Source organism: Macaca mulatta, chromosome 4 (genome assembly GCF_049350105.2).
Source record: "Macaca mulatta isolate MMU2019108-1 chromosome 4, T2T-MMU8v2.0, whole genome shotgun sequence".
Classification (NCBI taxonomy): domain Eukaryota; kingdom Metazoa; phylum Chordata; class Mammalia; order Primates; family Cercopithecidae; genus Macaca; species Macaca mulatta.
The window spans coordinates 126,621,676-126,629,031 of NC_133409.1; the positions used below are offsets into that span (position 1 = coordinate 126,621,676).

At 35.6% G+C, this 7,356-nt stretch overlaps 1 pseudogene; it reads left to right on the top strand.

Annotated features, from left to right (window-relative positions):
- Positions 1-833: 833 nt before the first annotated feature.
- Positions 834-1,522, top strand: LOC715043 (small ribosomal subunit protein eS7 pseudogene; annotated as a pseudogene).
- Positions 1,523-7,356: the final 5,834 nt, after the last annotated feature.

A 7,356-nucleotide genomic window follows, 5' to 3' on the forward strand; every position in this document is an offset into this window, starting at 1 on the left:
CAAATTATCACGACCTCAATGGCCTTAAATGACTTCCATTTATTACCTCATAGTTCTGTAAGTCAGATGTCCGGGTGGTTTCTATTGGGTCCCAAAGAGCAATGGCATGTAAAGTCGTTTTCATGCTTCAAATCTCTCTGACTAATCCCACCAGTCAGAGAAAACTTTCCACTTTAAACTCAACACAATTGAAACATTCCTTTTACCAAGGAACATAACATATTCATGGGAGTGGTATTTCATCCTATTCACAGCTTCAGCCCATACTCAAAGGAAGGCAGATTATACAAAGGCAAAAGGTCAAGGATCGTTCTTCGAATTTCACTTATCAGAAGTGAATACACATTTGAAATGGATCCTTTTATCATTGTGTAATTTTCCTTTTTATTCCTGGTAATTTTCTTTTCTCTAAGGCCTATATTGTCTGGTATTAATATAGCTACTACAGCTTTTTTTGATTTCCTTTACTTTTAATCTGTCCTTATCATTATATTTGAAGTGCGTTTTTGGGTGACAACATCTGGTTGGGTCATGCTTTTTATTCACCAGTAATCTCTGTTGCAATTTATTTATTTACATATAATGCAATTACTGATGTTGCAATTACATACAATGCAATTATTTGTTTGTTAGCAAACCATTGTATTATTTACTTTCTGTTGGTCCCTACTTTTTTATGTTTCCCCTTTTCTGCCTTCTTTTGCCTTATTCCATTTTAATTTACCTATTGTAATTTTCACAATGTATCTTTTTACAATGTTTTATAGTGGTTGCCCTAGGGATTATAAATACATACTAAACTATTAACGGTCTATTAAGAATTTGTATTTTAGCTCTTCCTAAGCCGGCGCTCGGCAAGTTCTCCCAGGAGAAGGCCATGTTCAGTTTGAGCGCCAAGATCGTGAAGCCCAATGGCGAGAAGCCGGACGAGTTCGAGTCCCGCATCTCCCAGGCTCTTCTGGAGCTGGAGATGAACCCGGATCTCAAGGCTCAGCTCAGGGAGCTGAATATGACGGCAGCGAAGGAAATTGAAGTTGGTGGTGGTCGGAAAGCTATCATTATCTTTGTTCCTGTTCCTCAACTGAAATCTTTCCAGAAAATCCAAGTCCGGCTAGTACGCGAATTGGAGAAAAAGTTCAGTGGGAAGCCTGTTGTCTTTATCGCTCAGAGGAGAATTCTGCCTAAGCCAACTCAAAAAAGCTGTACACAAAAATAAACAAAAGCGTCCTAGGAGCCGTGCTCTGACAGCTGTGCACGATGCCATCCTTGAGGACTTGGTCTTCCCAAGCGAAATTGCGGGCAAGAGAATCCGTGTGAAACTAGATGGCAGCTGGCTCATAAAGGTCCGTTTGGACAAAGCACAGCAGAACAATGTGGAACACAAGGTTGAAATTTTTTCTGGTGTCTATAAGAAGCTCACGGGCAAGGATGTTAATTTTGAATTCCCAGAGTTTCAATTGTAAACAAAAGTGACTAAATAAAATATATATTCACAGTAAAAAAAAAAAAAAAAAAAAAAGAATTTGTATTTTACCACTTCAGTAGGAATATGGAAACATAACTATATAAATTCCTTTACATTCCCCCTTTATGATGTAGGTGTCTTCTTCATTACATCTACATATATGGAAAATCCTAACAATGTTATGTTCTTTGTTTTCAAGTATGGAATATACTTAATAGACCTCAAATGTAATAAAAATGTAACATAACTCAGATGTTGACCATTTTGTTGTTATTTGTTTATTCATGGTATTTTCTTCTGGTATAATTTCTGTTCTGTATGAAGTACCTGTTTAACAATTTTTTATTAAATAGCAGGCCTGCTGGCATTGAATTATTTTAGTTTTCCTTCATCTGAGAATATCTTTATTTCTCTTTCATTATGGAAGGATATTTTTGTTGGAGATAGAATTCTGGAATGACGGTTCTCTTTCCACACTGAAGAAAAATATGTTGTGACACCTGTCTGACCTCCATGGCTTATAATAAGAAATCCATAGTCATTCTCATATTTCTGCTCCTGTAGGTAATGTGTCTTTTTGAGTGTGTGACCATTTTCAATAATTTTTCTTTGTATATAGTTTTCAGTATTGTCATTATGATGAATCTGAATGTGAATTTCTTAGGATTGATTCTATTTGTAATTTACTTAACTTCCTAAATCTATGGTCTTATGTTTTCCACCAAATTTAGAATGTTTTTAGCTGTTACTTTTTCACATTTTTAAACCTCTAGATTCTGATCTCTCCTGGGACTTCAACATCATTGTTAAATATTTACTGTTGCTCCACATTTCCTTGAGGCTCTGTTCATTTAAAAAAAATTTTTTTCTACCTTTTATGGTTAGACAATGTCTATTGATCTACCTTCAAGTTTTTTGGCTCTTTCCTCTGTCATTTTCATTCTGCTTTTTAATCTATCCAGTGAGCTTTTAATCTGGGTTACTGAATTTTTCAGCTCAGAAACTTCCATTTGATTCTTCTTTGTCTCTTTTATTTATTTGCGGATACTTCGTATCTTAGTATTTGTTTCAAGACTTTGTGATGGCTTTTTTTTAACATTCTAATAAAAGGTATTTTAAAGCCTTTTGCATCTGTGTTGGTGTCTTTGCTGTCTATTGATTTTATTTTACTATGTCATTTTAGATTATTTTTTCTTCATAATCTAAGTAATTTTGGATTACATACTGGGCATTTTGAATATTGTGGGACTGACTCTTGTTTAAATCTCATAGAGAAAGTTGATGTTTTTTTAGTTCAGTAGGCAATTGACTGGTTTGGCTCAGACTACATGTATCAACCCATCTTTTATAAGCTATTTCCAAAGTCAGTTTAATTTCCAAAGTTGTTGCAATGTTATTCAAATTTGTTTTATGTGTACATCATTCACTGTTCCATGTGGGACCTGAAAGGAAATTGATCCATTAACTCAGTTGGCAAACTTTTTGTATGCTACTAATGATAGATCCAGGCATGCTCAGGTTGACAGTGACTCCAGGAGTTAATGAAACATTTCGCTTTCTTTTTTTCCTTCCTTCTCTACTGTTTTCTTGGAACTTTCTGGTTTCCACAGGCTCTAGTTTTTGGTTCTTTGGCCAGAAATTGTCCACTTCTATTATTGTGCCAAGTCTGAGGCCATGTGGTAGGAGGACAGGGAGAAGAGGAAAAAAGCAATGGATTTGTCCTCACCCTTTTGAAGACACAGCTCTACCAAATGGAAAGGAAGGTTTCCCTCCCTGGAGTTGTATACCCAGTGATTCCTGTTGCTGGCCACTACTGCTACTGCTGCTGTGGTACCAATGAATTGCCTGGGGGATAAGTCATGAGCGAATACAGGAAAAATGAAAGAAAAATAACAACTTGGCTGATTTCCTCTACTTTCTCTGAGATCTGGCAGTTTCCTTCCCTGTTCCCTGAGCCAGGCTTCTCTTAAAGCTCACTCTTTACCACAATGTTCACTTCTGGGTTTTTGGCTGCCTTGAGTTCAGTTCAAGGATACTAAAGGGAAAAAAATGTAAACTCACACAGGCTTAGTGATGATTAGAATTTTGGTATCTTTTCTTTATCCACATATTGCTATTTTCTTTTCAGACTCCTCATAGTCCAGTACATTCAATCTGCCTAGGTTTTATAGTTACGTAAAGTGAGAAAGACAGGATGGGATGGGATGTGTTTACTTTATTTTACCCAGAACCAGAGCCCCTAACTTAGAATTCTTAAACATAAGCAACAGAAGCCGACTCTGGTTGCTAAAGAAGAAAAGCTTTTAAAAGGTTATTGGGTAATTTCCAGAAGTTTTGAGAGTGTTAAGAACTAGCCAGAAAGCTATATTTTAGGGACAATTCTGTTAACCCTGTCACAGATCCTGCTGGATCAGGGAACACCTGCTACAAGAACAAAGTTGGCATTTACCAGAAACTCAGCTTTCTCACAACAGCCACACCATCAGCAGTGAGTCTATCTCTGATGCCAGAAGTCAAACAAACATTCATTTTAGCCTGAAATGCCTTCTTACTCAAGTCACTCACATCTAAATCAAAGTCTCTCATAGGTGAGTTTAATTTGTGCAATCGAAGTTGTATACTTATATTTTTAACAGTGAAAGTGTGCCATAGAAGTGAGTTCTATGGGTTCTACCTCATGGAGGAAAATTCCCCAAGCATAGTCAGGGTATTCAAAAGGTATTGGGCAACCAAGAAAGAAAAAACATAAAACAACATAAAAAACAAAAAACACACAAAAAAATCTGTTGCATTTAGAGTATATTGTATAAGAAATGTCAGTCCTGATTTATTTACTAATAATATGTGATCTATTATGCTGGGAAAAGCATTCATTTGTTCGTATACATAGAAAGTTCAGTAAAATTAACCAGTATGTTTACGTGTTTTTATTGTGGCATTGAACACTGGTAGATAAGGAAAATATTTTATAGATAATGTTCTCTCTAGTTGTGCTTAGAATTTATAATGTTATATATGTTTCCTTTTTATGACTCTGTGCTATAAACAAATCACCACCACCAACAACAAAGCACAAACTGGCTTATTTATGTCTTAATGTGTAGAGTACAGAACACAGAGTACAGAAAAAGCCTCCTTTGTATTATTTCTTGTCACTTACTAGCTGAGTAGGCTTGGATAAATTACTTAGCTTCTCTGCAACCAGGATTCTTATCTTTGAAAAGAGGGTGATAATATCTGTTCCAATCCTATAGAATTACTGAGAGGATTAAATGAGGTAAATGTAAACACTGGTACATAGTAAACACTTGGTAACTTCAGCTATGCTTAGTATTATTAATTTTTTAATACATCAATAAAATAAAGTCATTTATTTTTGCCCTCTAAGATAATCAAAAGTATCTTCAATGTGGAGTAGAATGAAAATTAGTTGTTACAACTAGTGAATATTTTGTGATTTGTGATGCAATCTTTGCAAGAGATTCGTAAATTAAAGGACTTCTCAATGCTAAATATTGTCCACTTTCTTGTATGTGATGGACTTAGAAGGTAATTAGAATCTGGGATATCTCTACTGGAAACCCACTTACGCTTCTTTTCAAACATAAGATACAATGCTCTTCAAAGTTAAGAAGGCCGGGCAAAGGTCAATGGAAACTCATGACTTTTATAACCTAGTCTGTTTAAGAACATGATGTGCAGGAGCCCAAACTTTTGGAAAAAAAAAATAAAAGATTGTGAATGTTTCTTGGCTTCTACGTATAATGTTGTAAAAGAGACTCAATTGCAATGTCTTTCGGTACTCTCCTCCCATGTCTGGTTAAGGGATGTTCCATGCAGTTTTGGCAGATGATGTGTCCAAAAATTTTGAAATGTTTAACTGGCGCAGCTTTCTAAACTGGCTGCTACCCATGCAGTAGGATTTGTTTCCTTTTGGTATAAATCAAACATTTAAGATGATAGCTCAGAGAAAATAATTTGAGTTTTATTGCTTTGGAAAGAATATTTGTGTGAGTCCTTCATGCTCCGTTAGCTAGAAAATATTAGAGTAAAATAAATGAGTCCTGCTATGAATCTATGATAATTTGTGGCCTGGTCTCTCATAATAAAAAAATAAAAACTCTAATCTTTACAAGGCTTTAACATGTAATATTAGATGCAATAACATGTAATTTTTTTTTCTTTGACATGGCAAGGAGTGGGAAAGAAAATATAACTGCTTTTGCTTAAGGTCATTGCCTACCCTGACTTTAACTTGGGCACTTCACAGAGTACAGTAACTGATTTCTGAAACTTGAGTGGATAAAAATGTGGTTTTCCTTGAAGAGGGTTAACTGATTACTGAGTACCCTGTGTGTTAATTCTTGAAATGGGAGACTGTTTCTGGCATATAGTCCTGTTTAGTTAATGCTGTTTCTAGGCCCTATTTATAAAATTATTTGCATAGCTGGATCATGCTGGTTCCATTACTTTTTAGCATACAATTGGGACTTTAGTGTCCACGCTTGATTCAGAACCAAAAAAAGAGGGTTTATAGAAGTACATTCCTGTAGGGGAAAAGCTTGTGAGCTGAAAAGTTATGAGCATAGGGGTTCCTCTCCTCTGCCTCTCTCTGTTACTTCATTCTCAGAAGCTTATGTTCTAGTCAAGGGAACCATAGTTTTTTTTATGGTTATTGTGAGACAATATGTGGCCCTTCCTGTAGGTTTCAGTTGTTTAACTAATAATTTATCAATTTGTCCAACTTTATAGTAGGTATATCATTTTATCTTTATTATATAACATAACTTAGAGTTCAGAAAAATAAATGTTTCAATGAGACGTTTCATCTACTTATCTTGAGAAATTTTAGAATAGACTGTATTGAGGACTTTTAGCAATAATTTAAATAATTTACTCGTGTAACTAGCTCAGTTAACATAAAGGTATTTTGTACCATAGCAGAGATTTGAGACAGATGGCTTTGCAGTAATGTTTTAATTCCAGTTAAAAGCCCAAGAGAATTTTCCAACAAGAATAAAAAGAAAGGCTTGGGCTGGCATTGGGCGAAGAAGCAATTTCAACAGCTGGACAGTTGTGGGGTGGGGAAGGAGGCAGATAAGGTACTTAGTGAAACTACCAAGAAAGGGAGTACCACTTGTTTCAGCATTGGAATCTCTTCCTAATCTTATATTCCCCAATCAACTATAATCCTACTACCATGTCCCTTTAAAACATAAAAGAACAGCCTAATTAAGAAAATGTGTGCACTTAAATTACCTGTGGCTTCCCTGATGAATGAAAACTTATAAATGACTCAACAAGGGAGTGTATTCCTATTTTGTAGTCACACCCTTATTTGGGATAAAATAACATTATGTAACTTGATTATCTATTGTAGTCTTCAGAATCTACTTTAAAATATACTTGCCTGCCTCTAAAAATAACAACCAATAACAACAAAAAGTTTGCCCATGAAGATAATTTCAAAATTTTCTTGCTTTATTGAGATACATGTCTATCCTGTTAACATAGACATGTAAAAATACGTAGGTTGTAGGCAAATTCTAAGCGGGGAGGGGAAATAATTCCTATTCCTTAGTAATTTTACTCTTGTATAAACTCCTTCTCCTTGAGTATGTGCTGAACCTGTTGACTCACTTCTAATAAATTGTACAGGGTAGAAGTGATGGTATACTGCTTCTGAGTTTGGCTCATAAAGAGATCATGAATTTTCCTGGTCTCTCCCTTTCTTTTTCTTTCTGTCTCTCCCTACCTCACTCTCACTCCATGTCTGATCCCTCATTCTAGGAGAGGCCAGCTGCCATGTAGTGAGGATTTGCCATATGTGTGAAGAAGCCAAAGGAACAAAGGACTGAGGGCTGCCAACAATTGTGTGAGTGAGCTTGGAA